This window comes from Sinohyriopsis cumingii, unplaced genomic scaffold (genome assembly GCF_028554795.1).
Source record: "Sinohyriopsis cumingii isolate HCF-2022 unplaced genomic scaffold, ASM2855479v2 utg002017l, whole genome shotgun sequence".
Taxonomy (NCBI): Eukaryota; Metazoa; Mollusca; class Bivalvia; order Unionida; family Unionidae; genus Sinohyriopsis; species Sinohyriopsis cumingii.
In genome coordinates, this window is record NW_028316105.1 from 1,615,094 (window position 1) to 1,641,935 (window position 26,842).

Genomic DNA, 26,842 nt, shown 5'->3' on the forward strand with positions numbered 1-26,842 from the left:
AAAATGATTGGTTTTCGTCAGGGCCACATTGTGTGTAGGTGAGCTTTAACACTTACATACGTTCGACGAGGTTCTGGAACATGATGACGTGACCCATTTGTTGCATTTTAGAATATGATATAACCTTTGTTTTGGAGAGATATTCTCAGTAGTAGTTGGGCTCTTACACTGGAAGTTGTATGTTGTGCTGTTGGGAGTAATTTCAAATTAGTTGGGTTTTAAAGGATTAATTCTTTTTTCCTGGAAAATGCGTGTGCTGATATGAAATTTGTGAGCAAAGGCAGCTCTTATAAAAATTTATTTGGATTTCCAAAACTAGGAGTGATAATTCTTGTTTCTACAAGGATCTGTAGACTCCAGCACTACATATTACAGCATACGTCGTCGTCTTCCATCTTGGATTCTTCACGGGGACTCAAACTTGAAATCATTAGAACATTTTATTATTAGGACTACTCAAATTTTATTCGTCGATTATTCTTGGTTTATTTTTTGGTTTGATTCTTAAAACCGTAGTTTCTATTTTTTCTCTCTCTATTTTACAGAATATTACTAGGATAAGAAATTATTATATTTTTCAAAGCTTGTTGTTTTCACTCTTTCTTGTGTTACTGTTTATTCAAGCCTAAACAAGTAACATAAGACAATCAAATCCTACCTTGGAATCTGGTCTTTTTGTACAAGCCTGCTATGGGAGACCACATGTCTTGAGATAACCTTTTTTGTTTCGAGATGGAGCAGTATGTGAAGACAGGTTATACCTTGTTTTCAATTGGTTTTAGTTTTTCCCCAGCAATGTAATTTTGGCATCCTTTACTAGATTTTGTGTCAGTTCTCTTGTATCCATGAAAGTATGATTTAAATCCCAATTAGGCAGTGTAATGCGAACTACCTCCAAGAAGTTTGATTGTCTTTAATCTTTTTTCAGATTTCGTTTCTATTTATACATTCATTTATTCATGTATGCACCAAAATTTAAGGGTTTTGTGGATATATAACTATTTGTTGAATAATTTGAATATTGAGGTTTTTCGCTAATTCTGTTTGAATTCATGTCCAAAACTGAGTACTGTCCAGAATTGTATGAAATGTGTATGGAAGATATAGATTAATTTGCAAGATATATCTCTCATTTTCCTTTTAAATTCAGTGAGAATAAAAATATATTGGGGTACATACTGAAATATATCTCAGCATGGTTGCATGGATATATGTACATAAACATCCATACATCTTTCATAGATACATGTATGAAAGTATTTGAATATCCTAGTATATGGTAACAAGTTTGCTGTAATGCAAGACATGTAACGAAAGAGATTTAACCATGTATAACTTGTTGATTGTTAAGAAGGAAATTGTTTTATTATTATGGAGGATAAATGTATTCAGTAAATTTTGTATGTATTTTTAATTTTACAGCAAATGATATTAGTATGTTCCTATTTATATTTGTATCATTGTCATATTATTGACGCTTTATTATTGTCTTCTTTTTCATGATATCCTTGACAAAACAGATGGTAAGTATTATATCTCGAACTTTTCTGTTACTTGGTCTAAAAAGACATACAGTCATCTCAAAAGAGAATAAAAAGGCAGAAAAATAACTCGCTTTTGTAATAACTTTGAAAGAGAATGTATTTTTGCAACCGATTTTTAAATTTGGCAGGTCAGGTATTTAGTGTTATTTGTCGTATAGACTATAAACCAGACTAAAGTACATGCCACAGACTGCCCTTGTAGTGCCAAAGGCAACCCGGTGTTTGTGTACATAGTTTGTCTTTGGAGTTAATCCATATTACCTTGGGGTGAATGAGGTCTTTTTGCCTATATAACCAGCAAGTGATTATTGTTTCCTGGATTCAATTGATATTGCTAAAGGATTGGGTTGTGTTTTCCTTTTTTTTCCCGATGTTACATTAATCACATCCCACACATCAAGTCATCATTTAAAGTTGGTGCAGTCGGTTAATCCTTTCTTTATGGAATTCATCCCCGTATTTCATCTGTAATTTAAGCCACTGACTTGAGTCTCCGAGTTAATGATTTTGTTTGTGGATGTGATAGTTGTCTTTTTACTTTATTTATTTCTATATGTACAGTGTACATTTATATATATTCAGAATTTCCCCAGAACTTAATGAAAACCTTCATTACTGCTGTTGTTACTATTGAGCACTAATAACGTTAACACCTAGAACCAAAATAACAATGGCATAAACTCCCAGTAAAAGGAAACAATTTTAACCCTGGAGAAAATCATAATGGTAACTGAAAGAAATGAAAAAGAAACCATGTTAAAATAGCAATTTAAACGACCAAGGAAACAATATTCAGGGTGTTAAAAAGGTCAAGGTACAAACTAGAAATGATTTTACATGCTCAGTCTGCGTGGGTTCGAGTCTCGGATTCGGCCAATGTGGGTATGTGAGAAAGCTTGCCAGTAGATTCTCGAGAGTCGGTGGTTCTTTCCGGGGATTTCCCGGGTTCTTCCTCCACCATTAATACTGGCCGCCATGTACAGCCTATCGTGTGCTGAAAAATGGCGTTAAACCCTACAACAACAACAACATGCTAAGTCATGTAAATACATCATCAAAATAAATGTGATTGACATTTAATGTTTGATGTATCTATCACTTTTTGGCCATATAATTTTGTTTTCAGATGAATGCATACAATATTTTAACAAGAACTGTGAATACAGGATCTGATATCTGTAAAGAGATTGTGGTTCTTTCTCCTTTCTCAAAAGTACTTGTTATATTATTTAATTTAATTCTGATTTAATATATATTTATTTTAAATTATTTGTTTGTGAGTTTTAAATTTTATTTATTTTTCATTACATGCTTTTGTAATGTAAATTTATTCACTAGAGATGATACCTTTTTTAGCAAATAGTTTGACCTTGACTGTTCCTTTTGTAAACACCAGGTTTTGACCTAGATCCTGACATTGATTCAGAATTAGTAGCAACCATGTAAATCAGTTCTATTTTTATTTTAAATGATTGGTTGTTGTCGTGGTCAAGATCAGAGTACATTTTTATGATGTAAACAATTTTTTAAAATTGTATTTCCTCGAGTAAAATGATTGGTTTTCGTCAGGGCTACATTGTGTGTAGGTGAGCTTTAACAGGTACATACTTTCGACGAGGTTCTGGAACATGATGACGTGACCCATTTTTAGCATTTTAGAATACGATATATCCTTTGTTTTGGAGAGATATTCTCAGTAGTAGTTGGGGATGCGGGAGGTCGTGGGTTCGATCGACGGCCGAGTCATACCAAAGACTTACAAAAACGATACTAACAGCTGCCTCGCTTGGCGCTCAGCATTAAGAGGTTAATGTTAGGACTGGTCGGCCCAGTGTCAGGATAATGTGACTGGGTGGGACACCATGCTACATGTCTGCGGCATGATGCCCCAGTTGTAGACATCACTATAAGCTGCCACATTGCAGACATCGTAGCGATATGACTGAAAAATTGTTAAAGCTACGTTAAAAATCCAAATCAGATCACATCACATCAGTAGTAGTTGGGCTCCTACACTGGAAGTTGTATGTTGTGCTGTTGGGAGTAATTTCAAATTAGTTGGGTTTTAAAGGATTAATTCTTTTTTCCTGGAAAATGCGTGTGCTGATATGAAATTTGTGAGCAAAGGCAGCTCTTATAAAAATTTATTTGGATTTCCAAAACTAGGAGTGATAATTCTTGTTTCTACAAGGATCTGTAGACTCCAGCACTACATATTACAGCATACGTCGTCGTCTTCCATCTTGGATTCTTCATGGGGACTCAAACTTGAAATCATTAGAACATTTTATTATTAGGACTACTCAAATTTTATTCGTGGATTATTCTTGGTTTATTTTTTGATTTGATTCTTAAAACCATAGTTTCTATTTTTTCTCTCTCTATTTTACAGAATATTACTAGGAAAAGAAATTATTATATTTTTCAAAGCTTGTTGTTTTCACTCTTTCTTGTGTTACTGTTTATTCGAGCCTAAACAAGTAACATAAGATAATCAAATCCTACCTTGGAATCTGGTCTTTTTGTACAAGCCTGCTATGGGAGACCACCTGTCTTGAGATATCCTTTTTTGTTTCGAGATGGAGCAGTATGTGAAGACAGGTTATACCTTGTTTTCAATTGGTTTTAGTTTTTCCCCAGCAATGTAATTTTGGCATCCTTTACTAGATTTTGTGTCAGTTCTCTTGTATCCATGAAAGTATGATTTAAATCCCAATTAGGCAGTGTAATGCGAACTACTTCCAAGAAGTTTGATTGTCTTTAATCTTTTTTCAGATTTCGTTTCTATTTATACATTCATTTATTCATGTATGCACCAAAATTTAAGGGTTTTGTGGATATATAACTATTTGTTGAATAATTTGAATATTGAGGTTTTTCGCTAATTCTGTTTGAATTCATGTCCAAAACTGAGTACTGTCCAGAATTGTATGAAATGTGTATGGAAGATATAGATTAATTTGCAAGATATATCTCTCATTTTCCTTTTAAATTCAGTGAGAATAAAAATATATTGGGGTACATACTGAAATATATCTCAGCATGGTTGCATGGATATATGTACATAAACATCCATACGTCTTTCATAGATACATGTATGAAAGTATTTGAATATCCTAGTATATGGTAACAAGTTTGCTGTAATGCAAGACATGTAACGAAAGAGATTTAGCCATGTATAACTTGTTGATTGTTAAGAAGGAAATTGTTTTATTATTATGGAGGATAAATGTATTCAGTAAATTTTGTATGTATTTTTAATTTTACAGCAAATGATATTAATATGTTCCTATTTATATTTGTATCATTGTCATATTATTGACGCTTTATCATTGTCTTCTTTTTCATGATATCCTTGACAAAACAGATGGTAAGTATTATATCTCGAACTTTTCTGTTACTTGGTCTAAAAAGACATACAGTCATCTCAAAAGAGAATAAAAAGGCAGAAAAATAACTCGCTTTTGTAATAACTTTGAAAGAGAATGTATTTTTGCAACCGATTTTTAAATTTGGCAGGTCAGGTATTTAGTGTTATTTGTCGTATAGACTATAAACCAGACTAAAGTACATGCCACAGACTGCCCTTGTAGTGCCAAAGGCAACCCGGTGTTTGTGTACATAGTTTGTCTTTGGAGTTAATCCATATTACCTTGGGGTGAATGAGGTCTTTTTGCCTATATAACCAGCAAGTGATTATTGTTTCCTGGATTCAATTGATATTGCTAAAGGATTGGGTTGTGTTTTCCTTTTTTTTCCCGATGTTACATTAATCACATCCCACACATCAAGTCATCATTTAAAGTTGGTGCAGTCGGTTAATCCTTTCTTTATGGAATTCATCCCCGTATTTCATCTGTAATTTAAGCCACTGACTTGAGTCTCCTAGTTAATGATTTTGTTTGTGGATGTGATAGTTGTCTTTTTACTTTATTTATTTCTATATGTACAGTGTACATTTATATATATTCAGAATTTCCCCAGAACTTAATGAAAACCTTCATTACTGCTGTTGTTACTATTGAGCACTAATAACGTTAACACCTAGAACCAAAATAACAATGGCATAAACTCCCAGTAAAAGGAAACAATTTTAACCCTGGAGAAAATCATAATGGTAACTGAAAGAAATGAAAAAGAAACCATGTTAAAATAGCAATTTAAACGACCAAGGAAACAATATTCAGGGTGTTAAAAAGGTCAAGGTACAAACTAGAAATGATTTTACATGCTCAGTCTGCGTGGGTTCGAATCTCGGATTCGGCCAATGTGGGTATGTGAGAAAGCTTGCCAGTAGCTTCTCGAGAGTCGGTGGTTCTTTCCGGGGATTTCCCGGGTTCTTCCTCCACCATTAATACTGGCCGCCATGTACAGCCTATCGTGTGCTGAAAAATGGCGTTAAACCCTACAACAACAACTGCAACAACAACAACATGCTAAGTCATGTAAATACATCATCAAAATAAATGTGATTGACATTTAATGTTTGATGTATCTATCAGTTTTTGGCCATATAATTTTGTTTTCAGATGAATGCATACAATATTTTAACAAGAACTGTGAATACAGGATCTGATATCTGTAAAGAGATTGTGGTTCTTTCTCCTTTCTCAAAAGTACTTGTTATATTATTTAATTTAATTCTGATTTAATATATATTTATTTTAAATTATTTGTTTGTGAGTTTTAAATTTTATTTATTTTTCATTACATGCTTTTGTAATGTAAATTTATTCACTAGAGATGATACCTTTTTTAGCAAATAGTTTGACCTTGACTGTTCCTTTTGTAAACACCAGGTTTTGACCTAGATCCTGACATTGATTCAGAATTAGTAGCAACCACGTAAATCAGTTCTATTTTTATTTTAAATGATTGGTTGTTGTCGTGGTCAAGATCAGAGTACATTTTTATGATGTAAACAATTTTTTAAAATTGTATTTCCTCGAGTAAAATGATTGGTTTTCGTCAGGGCTACATTGTGTGTAGGTGAGCTTTAACAGGTACATACTTTCGACGAGGTTCTGGAACATGATGACGTGACCCATTTTTAGCATTTTAGAATACGATATATCCTTTGTTTTGGAGAGATATTCTCAGTAGTAGTTGGGGATGCGGGAGGTCGTGGGTTCGATCGACGGCCGAGTCATACCAAAGACTTACAAAAACGATACTAACAGCTGCCTCGCTTGGCGCTCAGCATTAAGAGGTTAATGTTAGGACTGGTCGGCCCAGTGTCAGGATAATGTGACTGGGTGGGACACCATGCTACATGTCTGCGGCATGATGCCCCAGTTGTAGACATCACTATAAGCTGCCACATTGCAGACATCGTAGCGATATGACTGAAAAATTGTTAAAGCTACGTTAAAAATCCAAATCAGATCACATCACATCAGTGATAGTTGGGCTCCTACACTGGAAGTTGTATGTTGTGCTGTTGGGAGTAATTTCAAATTAGTTGGGTTTTAAAGGATTAATTCTTTTTTCCTGGAAAATGCGTGTGCTGATATGAAATTTGTGAGCAAAGGCAGCTCTTATAAAAATTTATTTGGATTTCCAAAACTAGGAGTGATAATTCTTGTTTCTATAAGGATCTGTAGACTCCAGCACTACATATTACAGCATACGTCGTCGTCTTCCATCTTGGATTCTTCATGGGGACTCGAACTTGAAATCATTAGAACATTTTATTATTAGGACTACTCAAATTTTATTCGTGGATTATTCTTGGTTTATTTTTTTATTTGATTCTTAAAACCGTAGTTTCTATTTTTTCTCTCTCTATTTTACAGAATATTACTAGGAAAAGAAATTATTATATTTTTCAAAGCTTGTTGTTTTCACTCTTTCTTGTGTTACTGTTTATTCGAGCCTAAACAAGTAACATAAGATAATCAAATCCTACCTTGGAATCTGGTCTTTTTGTACAAGCCTGCTATGGGAGACCACCTGTCTTGAGATATCCTTTTTTGTTTCGAGATGGAGCAGTATGTGAAGACAGGTTATACCTTGTTTTCAATTGGTTTTAGTTTTTCCCCAGCAATGTAATTTTGGCATCCTTTACTAGATTTTGTGTCAGTTCTCTTGTATCCATGAAAGTATGATTTAAATCCCAATTAGGCAGTGTAATGCGAACTACTTCCAAGAAGTTTGATTGTCTTTAATCTTTTTTCAGATTTCGTTTCTAGTTATACATTCATTTATTCATGTATGCACCAAAATTTAAGGGTTTTGTGGATATATAACTATTTGTTGAATAATTTGAATATTGAGGTTTTTCGCTAATTCTGCTTGAATTCATGTCCAAAACTGAGTACTGTCCAGAATTGTATGAAATGTGTATGGAAGATATAGATTAATTTGCAAGATATATCTCTCATTTTTCTTTTAAATTCAGTGAGAATAAAAATATATTGGGGTACATACTGAAATATATCTCAGCATGGTTGCATGGATATATGTACATAAACATCCATACATCTTTCATAGATACATGTATGAAAGTATTTGAATATCCTAGTATATGGTAACAAGTTTGCTGTAATGCAAGACATGTAACGAAAGAGATTTAGCCATGTATAACTTGTTGATTGTTAAGAAGGAAATTGTTTTATTATTATGGAGGATAAATGTATTCAGTAAATTTTGTATGTATTTTTAATTTTACAGCAAATGATATTAGTATGTTCCTATTTATATTTGTATCATTGTCATATTATTGAATTCTTGTTATTTTCTTCTTTTTCATGATATCCTTGACAAAACAGCTGGTAAGTGTTATATCTTGAACTTTTCTGTTACTTGGTCTGATCAGTCATACAGTGATCTCAAAAAGAGAATAAAAAGGCAGAAACATAACTCATTTTTCTAATAACCTTGAACGAGAATGTAGTTTGGCAGGTCAATTATTTAGTGTGAATTGTTGCATAGACTATCAACCAGACTAAAGTACGTGTCACGAACTGCCCTTGTAGTGCCAAAGACAAGCCAGTGTTTGTGTACATAGTTTGTCTTTGGAGTTAATCCATATTACCTTGGGGTTAATGAGGTCTTTTTGCCTATTAAACCAGCAAGTGATTATTGTTTTCCGGATTCGATTCATATTGCTATAGGATTGGGTTGTGTGTTCCCTGTTTTCCTCGATGTTACATTAATCACATCCCACACATCAAGTTATCAGTTGAAGTTGGTGCAGTCGGTTACATCCTTTCTTTATAGAATTCATCCCTGTATGTTATCTGTAAATTAAGCCACTGACTTGAGTCTCTTGTGTTAATGATTTTGTTTGTGGATGTGATAATTGTCTTTTTATTTTATTTATTTCTATAAGTACAGTGTACATTTATATATATTCCAAATTTCCACAAAGCTTGATCAAAATCATCATTGCAGCTGTTGTTACTATTCAGCTCTAATAATGTTAACAACTACAACCTAAATAACAATGGCATAAACTCCCTGTAAAAGGAAACAACTTTCACCCTGGAGAAAATCATTATGGTAGCTGAAAGAAACGAAAAAGAAACCATTTTAAAATAGCAATTTAAACGGCCAGTGAAACAAACTTCAGGGTATTAAAAAGGTCAAGGAACAAACTGGAAATGATTTTACATGCTAGGTCATGTAAATACATCTTCAATTATAATTGTGATTTTAATATTTGAAGCATCTATCACTTTTTGGCCATATAATTTTGTTTTCAGATCAAAGCATACAACATTTTAACAAGAACTATCAATACAGGATCTGATATCTGTAAAGTGATTGTGTTTCTTTCTCCTTCTTCAAATGTACTTCTTATATTATTTAATTTAATTCTGATTTAATATATATTTATTTCAATTTATTTGTTTGTTAGTTTTGAATTTATTTATATTTCATTACCAGCTTTAGTAATGTAAATTTATTCACTAGAGATGATACCTTTTTTAGCAAATAGTTTGACCTTGACTGTTCCTTTTGTAAACACCAGGTGTTGACCTAGATCCTGACCTCGATTCAAAATTAGTAGCAACCACGTAAATTAGTTCTATTTTTATCTTAAATGATTGGTTGTTGTCGTGGTCAAGATCAGAGTACGTTTTTAAGATGAAAACAATTTTTTAAAATTTTATTTCTTGGAGTAAAACGATTGGTTTTCATAAGGGCCACTTTGTGTGTAGTTGAGCTTTAACAAGTATATACTTTCGACGAGTTTCTGGAACATGATGACGTGACCCATTTTTTGCATTTTAGAGTACGATATATCCTTTGTTTTGGAGAGATATTTTCAATAATAGTTGGGCTCTTACACTGGAAGTTGTATGTTGTGCTTTTGGGAGTAATTTCAAATTAGTTGGGTTTTAAAGGATTAAATCTTTTTTACTGGAAAATACGTGTGCTCATATGAAATTTCTGAGCAAAGGCAGCTCTTATAAAAATTTATTTGGATTTCCAAAACTGGGAGAGATAATTTTTGTTTCTAAGGCATCTGTAGACTTCAACACTACAGATTACAGCATACATCATCGTCTCCATCTTGAATTCTTCGTGGGGACTCAAACTTGAAATCATTAGAACATTTTATTATTACGACTACTCAAATTTTATTTGTGGGTTATTCTTGGATTATTTTTGGATTTGATTCTTAAATCCGTAACTTCATCATTTTTTCTCTCTCTGTTTTACTTAATATTTCTAAGAAAAGAAATTATCATATTTTTCAAAGCTTGTTTTTTCACTGTTTCTTGTGTTACTGTTTATTCGAGCCTGAACAAGTAACGTAAGATAATCAAATTCTACCTTGGATTCTGGTCTTTTTGTACAAGCCTGCTATGGGAGACCACATGTCTTGAGATAACCTTTTTTGTTTCGAGATGGAGCATTCTGTGAATACAGGTTGTACCTTCAGTTGGTTTTAGTTTTTCCCCAGCAATGTAATATTGGCATCCTTTACTATATTGTGTGTCAGTTTCTCTTTTGTCTATGAAAGTATGATTCAAATCCCAATTAGACAGTGTAATGCGAGCTATCTCCCAAAAAATTGATTTTCTTTAATCTTTTTTCAGATTTCGATTCTATTTATATATTCATTTATTCATGTATGCATCAAAATGTATGGGTTTTATTGACATATGTATTTGTTGAATAATTTGAATATTTGAGGTTTTTTCCTAATTCTCTTTGAATTTGTTTCCAAAGGTGAGTGCTGTCCAGAATTGTATGAAAACTTTATGGAAGTTATCGATTCATTTGCAAAATATATCTCTCATTTTCCTTTTAAACTCACTGAGAACAAAAAAATACAGGAGTACATACTGAAATATATCTCAACATGGTTGCATGCATATATGTATATCAACATCCATACATCTTTCATAGATACATGTATGAAAGTATTTGAATATCCTAGTATATGGTAACAAGTTTGCTGTAATGCAAGATATGTGAAGAAAGAGATTTAGCCATGTATAACTTGTTGATTGTTAAGAAGGAAATTGTTTTATTATTATGGAGGATAAATGTATTCAGTAAATTTTGTATGTATTTTTAATTTTACAGCAAATGATATTTGTATGTTCCTATTTATATTTGTATCATTGTCATAGTATTGACGCTTTATTATTGTCTTCTTTTTCATGATATCCTTGACAAAACAGATGGTAAGTATTATATCTTGAACTTTTCTGTTACTTGGTCTAAACAGTCATAGAGTCATCTCAAAAAGAGAATAAAAAGGCAGAAAAATAACTCAATTTTCTAATAACCTTGAAAGAGAATGTAGTTTGGCAACCGATTTGTAAAGTTGGCAGGTCATTTGGGTGATTTGTTGTCTGGACTATAAACCAGATTAAAGTACGTGTCACGATCTGCCATTGTAGTGTGAAAGACAAGCAGGTGTTTGTGTACATAGTTTGTCTTTGGGGTTAATCCATATTACCTTGGGGTGAACGAGGTCATTTGCCTATAAAACCAGCAGGTCATTATTGTTTCCCGGATTCGATTGATATTGCTAAAGGATTGGGTTGTGTGTTTCTTTTTTTTTGTTTTGATGTCATAGTAATCACATTCCACACATCAAGTCATCAGTTGAAGTTGGTGCAGTCGATTACATCCTTTCTTTATAGTATTCATCCCTGTTTGTTATCTGTACATTTAACCACTTGCTTGAGTCTCTGAGTTAATCATTTTGTTTGTGGATGAGATAGTTGTAGTTTTATTTATTTCATTGGTACTTGTGTGCAATTTAACTGTAAAATACGAGAGTTCATATGAAATTTCTAGACAGCTCTAATAAAGATTTATTTTATATTTCCAAAAGAGGAGTGATAATTCTTGTTTCTCCAATGAACTGTGGACTTAAGCACTACTGACTACAGCATACGTCATCGGCTTCCATCTTAGATTCTTGATGGGGACTCGAACTTGAAATCATTAGAACATTTTAATATTAGGACGACTAAAGTTTTATTTGTGGATTATTCTTGGATTATTGGAGGTGTTTCCCTTTTTATTTCATTCATTGCTACATGTAAAGTGTACACTGATATTTATTCAATGTTTCCCCATAGCCTGATCAAAAACATCATTAATGTTGTTGTTACTACTGAGCACTGATAATGTTATTGCCTAGCACCTTAATAACAATGCTAGAAACTCCAAGTACAAGGAGACAGTTTTAACACTGGAGAAAAGCATTATTGTAATTGAAAGAAGTGAGAAAAAAAGAAACTATTTCAAGATAGCAATTTATACTGTCAGTGAAACAATCTTATTGGTGTTATGAAGTAAAAGGAGTAAATTAATAAATTTCCACTGAAACATTTAGGCATTAAAAATCCTCATATATATGTATAAAATGATTTTATCTGAATGGATGCTTGGATTAAGTGACAACACAACACAAAGTGATGAAAGATGGAATTTTATGAAATGAATTAATAAAAATATTAAAATCTACAAATACAATGCGATTCTTGCAGGCTCTAAATACACGACTCATTCAATTGCTTTACACAAACATTTTCAAACGGGAAAATGAAAATGTGATTGATATATCCTCATGTATGAAGGTAACATTCATATAATCTCACGTAATGAAAGTAAGATTCAAATAATAATAATAGTAATAATAATAATAATAGTAATAATAATAATAATAATAATAATGAGGACTTTGTATAGCGCCTAATCTTTAGAAGCTATAAGCGCTTTTCAACATTAGACAGCACCTATAAGATAAAAACATACAATGATATGATTGCAAACACAAACACCATGAAATTAGAAAACATGCAATAAACATGCTGAGAATATTTAAGGTAAGAAACATTATTAGGTCTTTAAGTTTGTTCTTCCAAGCGAAATAAGTGAGTTTTAAGAGCACTCCTGAATGTTATCACTGTGTCTTTGTGTCTAAATTCAGTGGTCAATTCATTCCACCTTGTTGGGCCCTGATATGCAAAAGAACGCTGTCCATATGACTTTGTTTTCATAGTGGGAATAATGAGTATACGATTGTCAGAAGAGGAGCGTAAGTATCTTGCTGGTGTATACACATGGGTGAGGTCAGATAGGTATGTTGGACTAGATCCGACAGTGAAACGTAGCACAGAGAACACATTTTGTGTTTTATTCTGGATCGAATGGATAGCCAGTGTAGGGTACAGAGCAGCAGGGAGATGTGCTCTAATCGTGATACTCTAAGTATGATCCAAGCAGCTGTTTTGAACTTTTTGAAGATTTTGGAGTAGATATTGAGATGAACCAGACATAATTGAGTTACAATAGTCCAGTCTTGAAAATACTAATAAACACACAAGTGTTTTAGTGGCATCAGATGAAAGATATTTGCGAATGGAGCTGACGCGTCTCTCAGCTCAAGATATGCAGCCTTGCATATGTTCATGACATGTTGGTGCAGTGTGAGACTACTGTCTAGATTAACACCTAGGTTTTGTACTGATTGAGTGAATTTAATGTTGGTGTTGCTGATATTTATTGTTTATGGTAAAATATGTGAATGAGAAAGTCATTGTGTTGTGATCAGAATGGCCTCAGTCTTATCATCATTCATCTGCAGCTTGTTACATGTCATCCATGATTTCACATCAGAAATGCACCTCTCTACACCTTGGATGGTAGCATCAACTTCATTTGTGAGGCTAGATTTTTATATTTGGGTGTCATCAGCGTACAATTGGTGAGACACTGCATGATGATCTATGACAATTGAGAGCTTCTGAGTTTATAGAATGAAGGGTACAGTTCCAAGAACACACCCTATGGAACACCACAACATTGGTCAACTGGGCTGGGGTGTATTCCATTTGCAGACACAATTTGTGTCCTGTTGACCACCTAGCACTTGAACCACAATAAGGCTGTATCATGAATGCCAAATACATGCTGGAGATGGTGAAGTAATATATCATGGTCTATTGTGTCAAATGCTGCAGACAAATCAAGGTTGGTGAGGACTGTAATCTTTCCGCAATCCAACGCAGAGAGAATGTCATTAACTACTATTAGAAGAGTAGTTTCAGTACTGTGGCAAGGGCGATATGCAGACTGTACATTGCTAAAAAGACTGTTTGAATTTAGATGAGATACAAGCTGGGATAGAACAACCTTTTCTAAGATTTTTGATATGAATGGGAGATTAGAAACTGGGCGGTAGTTCTTTAAATCATTATGGGCTACTGTTGGTGTCTTCAGCAGAGGCTTTACAATGGCAGTTTTGAAAAATTGACGGGAATTCCCCGGATGAGAGAGAGGTATTAATAACATCAGTTAGTGAAGGCAATACTGGATCTAAGCACTCAAGCAGCAGTGATGTTGGAATTGGATCAAGTTCACATGACTTTGGTGCACTCTTCATCACGATTGTACGTACAAAATTCATAGAGACAGGTTCAAATGCTGTTATTGGTTGCCGCTCAAATTCTGTATCCCAGCTGTATGGTGATGAGTGAGTTGAAAATGTGGTCTCAAGCTTATCTCTGATGGTTTGTACTTTGTCTCGGAAGAAATTTGCAAACATATCCGGAAGGTCGACTGGAGAGAAGGTAGTTGGAAGTGGTGTTGATTTGTTCCTTGACATTAGCTTGTTAGTAATCTCGAAGAGCTTTTTGCAGCTGAAACTTTCCATGATCTTAGTAAATAATATCATGTAATTAAAGTAAGATTCACATAATCTCACGTAATGAAAGTAAAATTCATATCTCTTGTAATGAATGTGAGATTCATATAACTTCACGTAATGAAAGTAAGATTCAAATAATCTCATGTAATGAAAATCATTCAGTTGTGCTCAAATGAGACAACATAATCAATTGAAACAGACATGACTCGTGACTCAATCATTTGTACAGCTGTATGACTCCTAAATACTTGTAAAACCTTGCAAACGTTTCCATTGACAAACCACACAGTTCTCCCGAATTCTTTGGTTGATCCACTCTTGTATTGGCCACACACACACACACCCTTCATGGATCCACCATTTGCACAAGTTTACAATTCACCGATTTCGTCCTTGTATGGCCTTGATGGTCACATCAGCTTCCATCTCCATAAAGACACACAGATGGCCAGACTGACAGCCTGATATACCCGCACACATATATGCACATACATAACTGTGGCTGTAAAACAAAAATGGAGAACGTACACTCCTTGACATGATCCCAAAGACCAGTGTGTCAATTAGAAAAGAATCTTTCCTTAAATCTACAGGAAAAAGAGTATTAGTAAGGGTAAAGTACCCGTGCATACCGTGCTTTTAGTGTCTCTCGCCGCATGCGGTCTACTATAAGATACATGCTAGTTCAGTTGCTTAACTAGAAAAACAATTATCCACCCTAGGTAACGTGATACACTTGTACGACGAAAAATGGTCAAATCGTTCTAAGGCGAAACCAAGTTATGTCTTGCCTTATTTTGTGACAATATGATATACATGATTTTCATCTTTTGCTGTATTGCAGTAAATTTGGCATGTTTTTACCAGGCTTTGGCATGACTGTGCACTGTGGTTTTTCACTAATACTACTGCAGTAAAAGTCATGACTGATGAGCAGTTCAAATTTCTTCAGCGTGGCTTTGGTAGTCTGCACATAAAACTTTATATCCCCATAGTTGAGTTTACCCATGTGTCACCGGTATTTTCGGGGCAAGTCTTGATTGTCATTAACCAGATATAGTGCTGACAACATTGCCCATTCAATACACCTGTTGTCAAAGTTTTTTATGTTTACCACTGTCCTTGGTGGTACTCAGCCTGGTGTTGGCATGGAAATGGATACACGAAATGGCTGGTAAGTTGAGAGATGAAATCTCGTCTTGTGCACAACTTTTGAGAGCCCATCCCGATCCTATATTGGTGTATTTTTTCAGTGTTTCAAGAATGTTTTCAATGCCTGTGTCAATTTCATCACTGATAGCACTGCTGTCTTTGTGGTTCATTATTATACGAGCACCACTGTGAATCCATGGAGAAGTAGTTTTAAATCCAGATTCACTCCCAGATTCAGCAACTTATCAATGTGTTCTGGACTTCTTTAATGAATCTTTTTGATGCATTAAAATGATACAGCGATCCTAGTTTATCAGTCATATTTGACGTTCCATTTGTTTTGCATTTTTTTGTGTCAGTTTGAAACGTCCATGAAACTTTCAGTATACTTTGTAAATCAGTAGCTTTGCTAGTGCTTAACATTTGTATATAAATCTCTGCTAGCTTTTCTTTAATACAATATTACATTTAATACAATGTTACAACTTAACTAATATATTTATCTCTATGTCAGAACAAACATATTGCTGTATACCTGAATAGAAATCAATAGAGAGCGTTCGTAACTATAGTAATACAAACCTGTTTATAAACACTATTTATCAAAACACAGTACATTCATTCATTACACTGAGCCTTACAGTCTCAATATAGACAGGAAAAACCACATAATATTCACACAGACAGCTGCTTATCGATGAGAAACAGTATAGCTCAGTTTGCATATATTGATCACTACTATAGGTTTGTTAAATAAGTACATTCATCTGCAGGAGATTTTCGTTTATACAATTACTGCAGAATATGAAAGGCTGGTGTTTTTGGCCTTTTAGAAAACCCTTTAGGGAACTTTCATCCAGAGTAGTCTCTGCCCACCCGCACCCCGACTACAATGACTGACTCGCGTGTGTGGACTGCTGACGCTTCCACCAACAAAATTAAAACTGAACAACAGGCAATGCTCACCTATGGGGGAGTGCGTAGACGGGGTGATGGGTGCGGGAATGGCCCCAAAGAGGATAAAAAAGGCAAAACCAGTAATTTCCTACTACTTCTGAAGAGATATATGGTACATAACTTTACAGTCAGCGTCACATTAAGCATACATGTTTTAATTTTGCTGAGTACATGACAGCCAGATCAGAAGGTAGTATTTAGAACTGCGTAAGATTTATTTTGAAATTTGGATTTAAGAACCACAAGCATATCGAAATCTCAAGACTCAGAGTATAATCTTGTTCAAAAGGACTTTGATTACTTTGAAGCAGAAAATATTCCACTTCATGCCTTGTTCAATAAAACTTGAGATGACAGACATAGCAGTTGCCTTAAAAAATATGCACATATTGTGCAATTGGTACGTGAGATATCAAATTGATTTATATTTAGGGTTATGCCCTATATATTATGGTTTGTGCTGGTGAATAGGGGACTGGGCGGGTATTTAAAAGGGTAGAGATTTGTCATGTTCTACCATGGTAGTAACTTTACTTATTTACAGCTTCATACAATTGTTGAGTGTTGAGTGTTCTTTTCTAGTGCCCATTTAGTTTCTATTGTGACTTAAAGTGAAACAATAAAAAGAAAACCAAGTTTTGATTAGCCTTCAGGGAACTGTTTACCGTGATGTTATATTCAAAGGAAATGATTGAAAGCGAGTAGCCTACGTTAGAACAGATAGGTTTGTTGCACAAGAATTGCAATTAAGTATGAGTACATTAGTAACATTACCATTATCTAACTTTTCTAAATATGTTTGTCATTCTCAAATTAGAGGATCTGGTACATGCACTCTGCAGGTAGTTTCATTAACCAGGTTAGGTATTCTGAAACTTTCTCAAGGTGTGAATAACAATATACCAGTTGCTTGTACTTATGGTTCTTATGGACTGGGTATGATCCTTTATCACCAAATGAGAGAAGGAGAGTGTTCCACAGTCCCATCCAGAAAGTCTCAAGATCTGTATTGTTTCAGATTTGTTGATTGAGAACAACTCTCACTAATTCTGTTTGTTATAAGCCCATCCATCCCCATTAATCCTTTCTGTTACTGTACGTATTCATTCGTTGATTCATTTATTTATCCAGTCATCGTGTTATGTTTAATGAATACAATTGGCTTTTCATTTCACTAGCAAACTAGCCTTTAATCCATCCAATCCTGTTTACAATGTTGTCGTTTGGCACACATATCAAAACCTGCACACTTAAAAACCAAATCTCATTGTCAACGTTTGGTATCTGAATTTCACTGACAACTGAAAGAAGCAAATATCACTGTTGCCAGTGCCGCAAAATTCTTTGTTCCTGAATCAACATCATGGCTCTTACAAAACAAATCAAAATAATAAAGATTTTTGTCACTTCAAAAGGACATCAATCATTGACCTCTTTTTCAGAGGAAATTGGTGAATTAAAGAGCATCAAATGTTGTAGCCATGCATCTTTGAAAACTTCATCTTCTCAGACTCCTTTTCCAAACTGAAAGCTTTCCATGACTTTTAAGTTGATACCATGTTATCCAGGTCATAAAAAAACTTGGTTTACTCCAACAGCCGGGAAAGTAGGAGGCCCGAGCAATCCAAAGAGCTAAGCTTTACTGATCACTGTCACCTCACACCTCAATGCAGGACGTGAGTCTAAGGCACAGCCAATATGGGTATGTGAGAAATCTTGCCATCAGCTTCCAATGGGTCACTGGTTCTTACTGGGTTTTTCCCAGGTTCGTCCTTCACTAGTTATACTGTCCACCATATATTCCGTATCTTGTCCTGAGAAAAGGCATTAAATCCCAAAACAACAACAATAATCTGGAAATTAATATTTGTTATTGACTGTCTAGTCACATTGGCAATAACGATAAATATTGGCAATAACGATAATAAAAGAGCAGGTAAAGCAGTGAAAGCCGTTCTTCAGTCACATGTTTCTAAATGGAAGATTCCACATAGTGACTTTTATCATTATATAAACTGGTATTTTCTTTGAACAATGCACAAATATACAATGAAAACTTAACAAGCAGGCTTTGGAACATCAGATCCATCACTGGAGAGTGGCACCCCTAATACAAAACAAATCTCAATTATGAGGTGTAATTGTAATAATAATAATAATAATAATAATAATGGCTTTATTTACAGAGGGTGGACAATTAGCAGAATGGAACTAATCATCCTTGTGGCTCTCTATTATATGCATATCTAGATTCAAAGTACATGAACATATTTACACACACACACAAACATACAATAAGCATTGATAATAAGCTATATTTAGAAATGGACATAATAAGCAGAAAATTTAACACACACACATACACACACACGCAACCATTGATAATAAGCTATATTTATTCATAACATACTAAGCAGAAAATTTAAACGAATATGCTCCAAATAGGTATGTTGTGTATACTACAGTACAACAGTAGTGAGGCAGCAAAGTGGAAAATTAGTGAAGTTATACTTTAATTGTAATAAATCTGTCAGATGGAACAGTTTGCTCTTTTTCTCCACTGAATTAGATTATAATTAAGTGCATTCAAGTTTGTACTTTCTCTAATTTCCTTTGGGGTTTTGATTAGTGATCCTGAATATTGTAAGTGTTTTGTAATTAGTTCTTTATTTGGTTTTGGGATGGAAAGGTGTTTAGTTGAAATCGATCTTAAATTGTGGGTGTTACCTTGTTTTCTAGCATCAAATATTTCATGGTGATATAATGGGGCCATATTCTTTGATACTTTGTGCATGAGCCTATCCTTTCTCAAGAATATTCATTCACTAACTGTTAACATTTTAATATCATTCATTGCATTTGGGATGTTTTCGACATTATCTATGGTGAGACTGCAAGATCTTTCTTGCAAGCGAAATACTTTGTAAATATTCTTGTCAGAAGTGCTTCCCTACATAACATTACAGTAGTCGAGGTATGGTTGTATATAGCATTTGTAATACATTAATATATGTTTAGTTGATACATATGGCCTTATCTTACTAAACAACCACAGACATAATTGACTTTAGGACATACGACTTGACCCCAGGGATATTGCCATGGGTAACCATTTGTAGGCAGATTTCATTCAACTTCAGATTCAAATTATTTTCCAGTTTTGCTGTCTTTTGGTTTGTAGTAATCATTAATGCTTTAGTTTTGTCTGTGTTTACTTTAATGACATTTTCCATACAACAGGAATCTATCCTAAGTAATACTGTCTGAAAAGAGACTTCTAGGTTGATTTTAGCTGTTTAAAATCTGATAGTGTGACATTATCAACATATAATTCGGTAGATGAAATAAAGTTGCCTATTTTCAGTGGCAGATCAATTATGAAAACGAGAAAGAGGAATGGGCCTAGGATTGAACCCTGTGTTACTCCACATGTAATTGGGTTTCTTTATTCTGACACAGTTTTCTCATTTTTAGATTTGATAGATATGATGAAAACCAATCAGTCGTTGAAATGTCACTTTGTAAATGCTCAGTTTGTTGATAGACATATCGTGATCACCAAAGACAAAAGCTTATATGATACACTTGTATGGATCCAACAAATGTTCCTTGATCTAAGGCAGTAATCTATCTTGGAGACTAAGGCTGTCTCACAGGAATGGTTTTCTCTGAACCCAGATTGTCTTTTTTATGAATGAAGTCATAATTTAATGGGTATAGTAAAAGATTGCCATGAACATCTTTTTCAAGTAGTTTGGACAAGCTTGGTAGGATTGATAAGGATCTATCTTTCCTGCCAGACTTGTGAGTGGGGGTAATTTTTTCCAATTCCCATGTCTGGGGAACATTAAGGTTGATATGCTTAGATTACATATGTAAGCTATGCTGTCAGATATTATATCTGCAGCAGACCACATGATACGTGGTCCAATATTATCTACACCTGTTGATTTCCTTGTAGAAATAGTCTGTGAAACGTTCAATACGTTTTCATTTGGTTTTGCAGAAATAACAAATTTTGTGTCAGAGTTTTTTTCTGAGTCTTAGTTCATTGTGATTAGTGTGGACAGTGGGTTCCTTAATTCTGGAGGCTATGCTGACAGTAAATGTGTTCAATTTAGTTGCTATTTCAAGATTCTCGTCAATAATCTGGCCTTCCTGGCTAATGGATGACCCTGTGGAACGATTACCAGCACCTAGTCTGCACAAACATGTTCCACATCAAAAGCCAACTGATAGTTATTCATTCCTGCCTGATTGATCATTTTGGTTCCTTGATTTCTCCAATGTTTTGTAATGTGATTGATGACCAACAGATTTCAAATAATCACAGGTTTTTATGGCATTTGAAAGCCAGGAGTCAACCAGTCGGGATGGAAGTCCAGTTTTGCTCTTGTTTGCATAGGTATATGTTTATCAACCACCTGCATAAAACATTGGGTCCATATATCAAACACCTGTATAAACCATTAGGTCCATATATCAACCACCCATATAAAACGTTGAGTCCATATATCAAGAGCATCATCCACGTCATCAAATATAGATGCTATACTTGAAGAAACATAATGCATAAATGACCTATGACCTATATTTTATGGTTTTATGAGTTTTGGATTTTACAGCTGCTTTTAAGTCAGATTTTCTTGTTAGGAAAATAGGGAAGTCATCACTAAGACCTATCCTTGGAATATGTATTTTTGTCACATTGTCTTCCATATTTGCATAAATATTATGATGAGGTTTTGAGTGGTCAGTTACTCATGTTGGCATGTCCACTAATTGGGGTAGAACAAACCTTTCTGTGAAATTCTACTAATTTGTGTTAATCTGGTTATTGAAAAGTACTCTTGTTAAAGTCACCTAAAATGTATACCTCAGCTTGGTCATCAATAACTTTACCCAGTTCCTTTTATAATGCTCAATCCATTCAGCCTTCACTGAAGGGGACCTAAAGACAAAGCCCACTAGTAATGGCTTTGGAGATGATTGATTTTGCCTGGATCCATATTGCTTCAATTTCATCTGAATCTAGATCATTTATCCTTTCAACTGATAAACCATTTCTTTCATAAACAACAACTCCGCCACCTCTGAACCTCTATCACATCTGATTGGTATGCCATAACCATCAATAAACAATGAGTCATTTGTATCATTATCATTTAACTTTGTTTCTGTTAAACCCAGAATATGGACATTATTAGCCATAGATGGTACCAATTTGATTGGTCTAACTTATTAGTCATACCATGTATATTTATATACCCAATTTGTAGATCGTTTCCTTAATTCCTAATCTAATATGTTCTTAAAGGAAATATTGCTAGTAATTTCATTCAAGGAGTTTAGTTCCACATATCATTTTTACAATTTCTTGAAACGTTCAAGTAGTCTTTGTTAGAAAATACTTCAAAATACATGATGTACTTCCAGATTCAATACATCCCAAAGGAAACAACATATGCATACTAACCCAGTAGAGTAGACCCCAGTGCATATCCTGCCAGTGTCTGTTACAAGAGGAAGATAATCTGGTAGAATGAATAAAGTTCTACGCTATGAGACATACGTTTGACAAGAATGTGTTTAACTCTCAGTGTACACTGGTGTGGTATGTTCTCTGTTCGAGACTCACTCTCTACTAAGTATGCATGAGGCGGATATGTGTGTCTCATATGCTATCAACACTATACCATTTTGATTTGTTCTATGCCAGGGATACATTAGCTTTGTCTGCCCTTTATTATCATTCATACCAATTTGGGTAGGGTTAGTAAAAAGTGCATAATACTCTTTCCAGATTGTATGAGCAAAAATCACGTTTTTGTAAAATATTTGATATTAAGAGTTTCAGTTTAGGTTATGCAAGGCTTTCAACATGGAAAGCAAATCAGAAAAGATGATTATTTTTTCATAGAGATTTTATTGTAGTTAAATATTTGAGTATGTAATTTCTTTGGTACATATTGAGGCTTGATAAGATAAATGGCTCAGGATGGTGCCAAGGGGCTTCTGTATGACAGCTCCAACCATTTGACACATTTTGAACCATTTGTATGAAGGGATGTATGGCTGTGACTGGAGGCTCATATTCCATTGAATTTAATCTGAAAAAGGACAGGAATATTGAAGAGGGTTCTGGAATGGCAAAGATCAAATATTAGTGGCAGGAGTGATAATATCTAGATTTTGATTTTGGAACATTCAGTTTTCTGGTAATATCAGGACTTTTTCTTCGATATGAGCGAATTCGTAAGCAAATTTGTGCAATGAAGCTTGGATTCTGAGCATACTAAGTTTAGTTTAGATTACGTTGTTTGCAGTATTAAATTAATTAGAAGATAGTTTGGTAGCATGCTGAAGAGTCGTATTCATTTATCCAGGTTAAGGCAATAGCTCTCTTGCCACAACATGAATACTCTAAGGTAGAATACCATATCATGTTATAATATCCATTCAATTCTTATTTTAAACATGTAATATGATGATGCAAGAGAAAACAATTATGTAAAGACCATGGAGGGAATCTCAGTATATTGTATATCCTATTTTCACATGACGGAATTCAGCAGTCCATATAGGATGCAGTCATTGCCCTTATGCTGTACAGAATATCCATCACACATATGTTTAAATAATACTGTCATGAAGTATCAGAAGCAAAATAAAAATATCATAATTCTTTCTTTTATTTCCGCATGAAATTTGACCTCACAGGTTTCTATGGAACATTTGGTAAATCATCAGAGGAATGATAAATTTCGTGAAGATTGCGACTGTTGTTGTGTACGTTTATATGTTGAATGCATTGATGATCAAATTTGTCAATTGTATGAATTTCATTTTCACATTTGCAGAATTGTTTTTAGGCTTGTACATTTATGTCTTGCAGGAACCACATCATCTAAATAGATGGTGACTTCACAGTATCAGACCATGGTGTTCAGCGACAAAAATTACTAAATAGAGTGAGACATGAAGCTTGAACTATAGTTTTCTGCATTATTCAAAATCAGATACCAAAATACCATTCTCAGTAACCTGTCATGCATGTAAAAATGCCACCTGACCAGAGTCGTTGTCTTTTTCATTATTGTGAAGTCTTGGTCATTCTGGATCATTATTAGCACCTGTAACTATGTGCATATCTCCACAAGCAACCTGGCAGCCCATACCAAACAGGCTTGTGCTGCACACTATGGAAATACAACGCACTTAGAACTGTTGTTTCAGTCATCAAGGATCTCACAAGGAAAAGATTATTTCATGTCTGGAGTTTGACTTTGCCAGTCGAGTGAATGGATTTTGATGATAATCAAAACTGTCTTAAAACTATTACTCTTGTTTATATCTATCATTGATAGGTGTAGTATTAATTTGTACACTTATATACATGTACATAGATGGAAACGTCAATTCAGACAATACAAGGAGGAGAGTTTGTAGAGTTATCCATGATTCTTTATAAATAATAGTATAACATGAATCTGTTCGTCACATTGGCATCAGAATATTTTGCAGTATTGATTAATGTTTGCATGTATTCAGTTTTCCTTGCAATTAATGTTGATAACTTTATATTTTCATATTCAGATATGCCAATATGAAATTATACAAAATGCCCTGTTAGCCGAAAATGAATTGTCAGATATTGGCTTTTTTAATGTGCAGTGACCTCCATTCCATTTCACATGATCCATATGCACTTTAAATACAATGGCAACTGCCAAAAAATGGAACGTTGTCAGTAGTTTATGAAAACGAATGATGTAACTTTAAAAGAAGTCATCGTTAAAAATGAGTATCTGGCCAATAAAGCTCATTAATTCCATGGCAGGAAGGATGTGGGGGACTGCTGAGGTATTTGCACACCAAAATACTGGTTCATGACAGTGTGATAACACCCCAGTAGCTTGACAATGCTATTTATGTATGACATTGCATCAAACTTAAATGTTGAAGTACTACCCAGATTTCATATTGGCATATCCGTTCAAATAACCTTGTCATATGAATTTTGCAAATTTTTTCTACTCACTCAGTTTCAATGCTACTTGAATGAAGCACTAATTATATATAGATAGATGTAGATATAGAGAGATATGTTAGACATGATGTGCTTGGACATTCCCTCACTGTGTATATATGTATATTCTTAGGATGAGGACATGTAGTATATAATAGAGGGAGGGATGGGGGACGGTTAGTTAATGATCAGATATTCAAAACATTCAGTGAAACTTACATTTTCAAATATTTTCTTCCCAAACTTAATAATCTGCAGCCAAAGCAAAGAGACACATGTGACCTACATACATACATACCAAAATATAGTCATTTAGAAAAAGAAAGAAAAACAAAAAGCACAAATTTTCCAACTGTTTCCTAGTGGTAGGCAAATGAACAAATAATGTGAAATAAGTTTTAAGCGTTGAGTCCATTAAACAATTACAATTTGTGTCAGTTTTTATTAATTTAAGAGAATTGAATGATTGCATGGTCCACAACATAATTAAGTTATTCATGCTCTAATCATATTTCAAATGAAGAAAATTATTAACTAAGAAAATATAACTTCAAACACTAGAAGAACCTGTGCAATGGCATTTCCACTGGTATATGATTTATGTAAACAAAGTAAGTGACCTACAAAATTACTGAGAAGATTTTTAAGATACATTAGAAACACATTCAGTACACACTTTAGTTGGTCATATATGTAAATAATGTATATTGGATATTCAATACAGCCATCTTCAAAATCTTGTCATTGCTAGTCCTTTTCCGTGGATGGTTATGTTGGCATACAGTTTTCAGCAAATGGCTGCTTGTGATGTCTAGTTGGTTATAAATGAAAATTGTATTGTTCTGACATAAACATTACTGACGTTTTTAAAATACTATTGCTACACATCAATGGATGGTCATGCTGACTTGTAGTGAAATAATCCCATCGCGGATAGGAACATATGCTGATAACCTCCACGACTTTGCACTAATGTACAGCAAAAACAGTAGCAAGCTGTGCTGTAGCTGTGAACTCTAACCAAAAAACAAATTTAAAGATCTGTTGCAAAGTCATATCAACTGACCCTGAAACTTCTTATTGGTACAAATTTAACATGTGCACTATTGATATTAAGAACAAAAGGATGATAGTGTTAGATTAAAGTGTACAGGTTATTCTATAGCTGTGTAATGATCTAAAAATTTGAATCAAAGAATTAACGCGGAAATATAATGGAGTTAAATGTTTGAGGTAACATGATCAAGAGGTGGGAAGTGGTAATGATTGCGGATTCAGTACAACAGCTTGTGACAATGAGTATCCGATTACAGTTCACACATGTTTAGAGCTCTTCAGGTTATATGACTTCCAATATTACATGTTATCTTAACAAAAGTATAATGAATGCAAATGGTCATGTTATGAAGAATGTGATGATTATTCTGAATTTTGTCATTATCTTTACTTTGCAAGTTGCTATTGGAATCTCTTGTGTTTAAGCATGTTTGCATTTCTCCCGTTTTAAATCAACGATGCACAGTTTACATTGTGTTTATATTTTCATATAAAATGCTGTCACTCTATATGGGTAAAAACAAATATTCGAAGACCATTTTTCTCTGAATATTCACAAAAAGGGTATTTTAATTTGAATATTTGCAACAAAAGTATTTTAATTTGAATGTTTGGATATTTGTTTTAACTATAACACATACATGCATTCATTCTTTTGAAGTTGATTTATAAATTTAATGTGTATCACCTGAAATTAATCAAGGGAGATTGTGCATGATAAATGTGTTGATGATACATGTTTCAATACAAAAACAACCTGACTGTTTCTGTCTCGCTACACACAAGACTGCCAATTTACTGATCTCATCGTTGTTATTTCACGTATTCCAACTGTGATTGAATCATCAACCAGGCTCAAATGAAACTTAGCCAGTAAATTAACTACTACTAATTACCTAATACTTGTCCACATCAGATCATAGAAATATCCATGTAATTTTACAAGAAATGTTTTTTTTTATCCCTTTGCTTTAACAA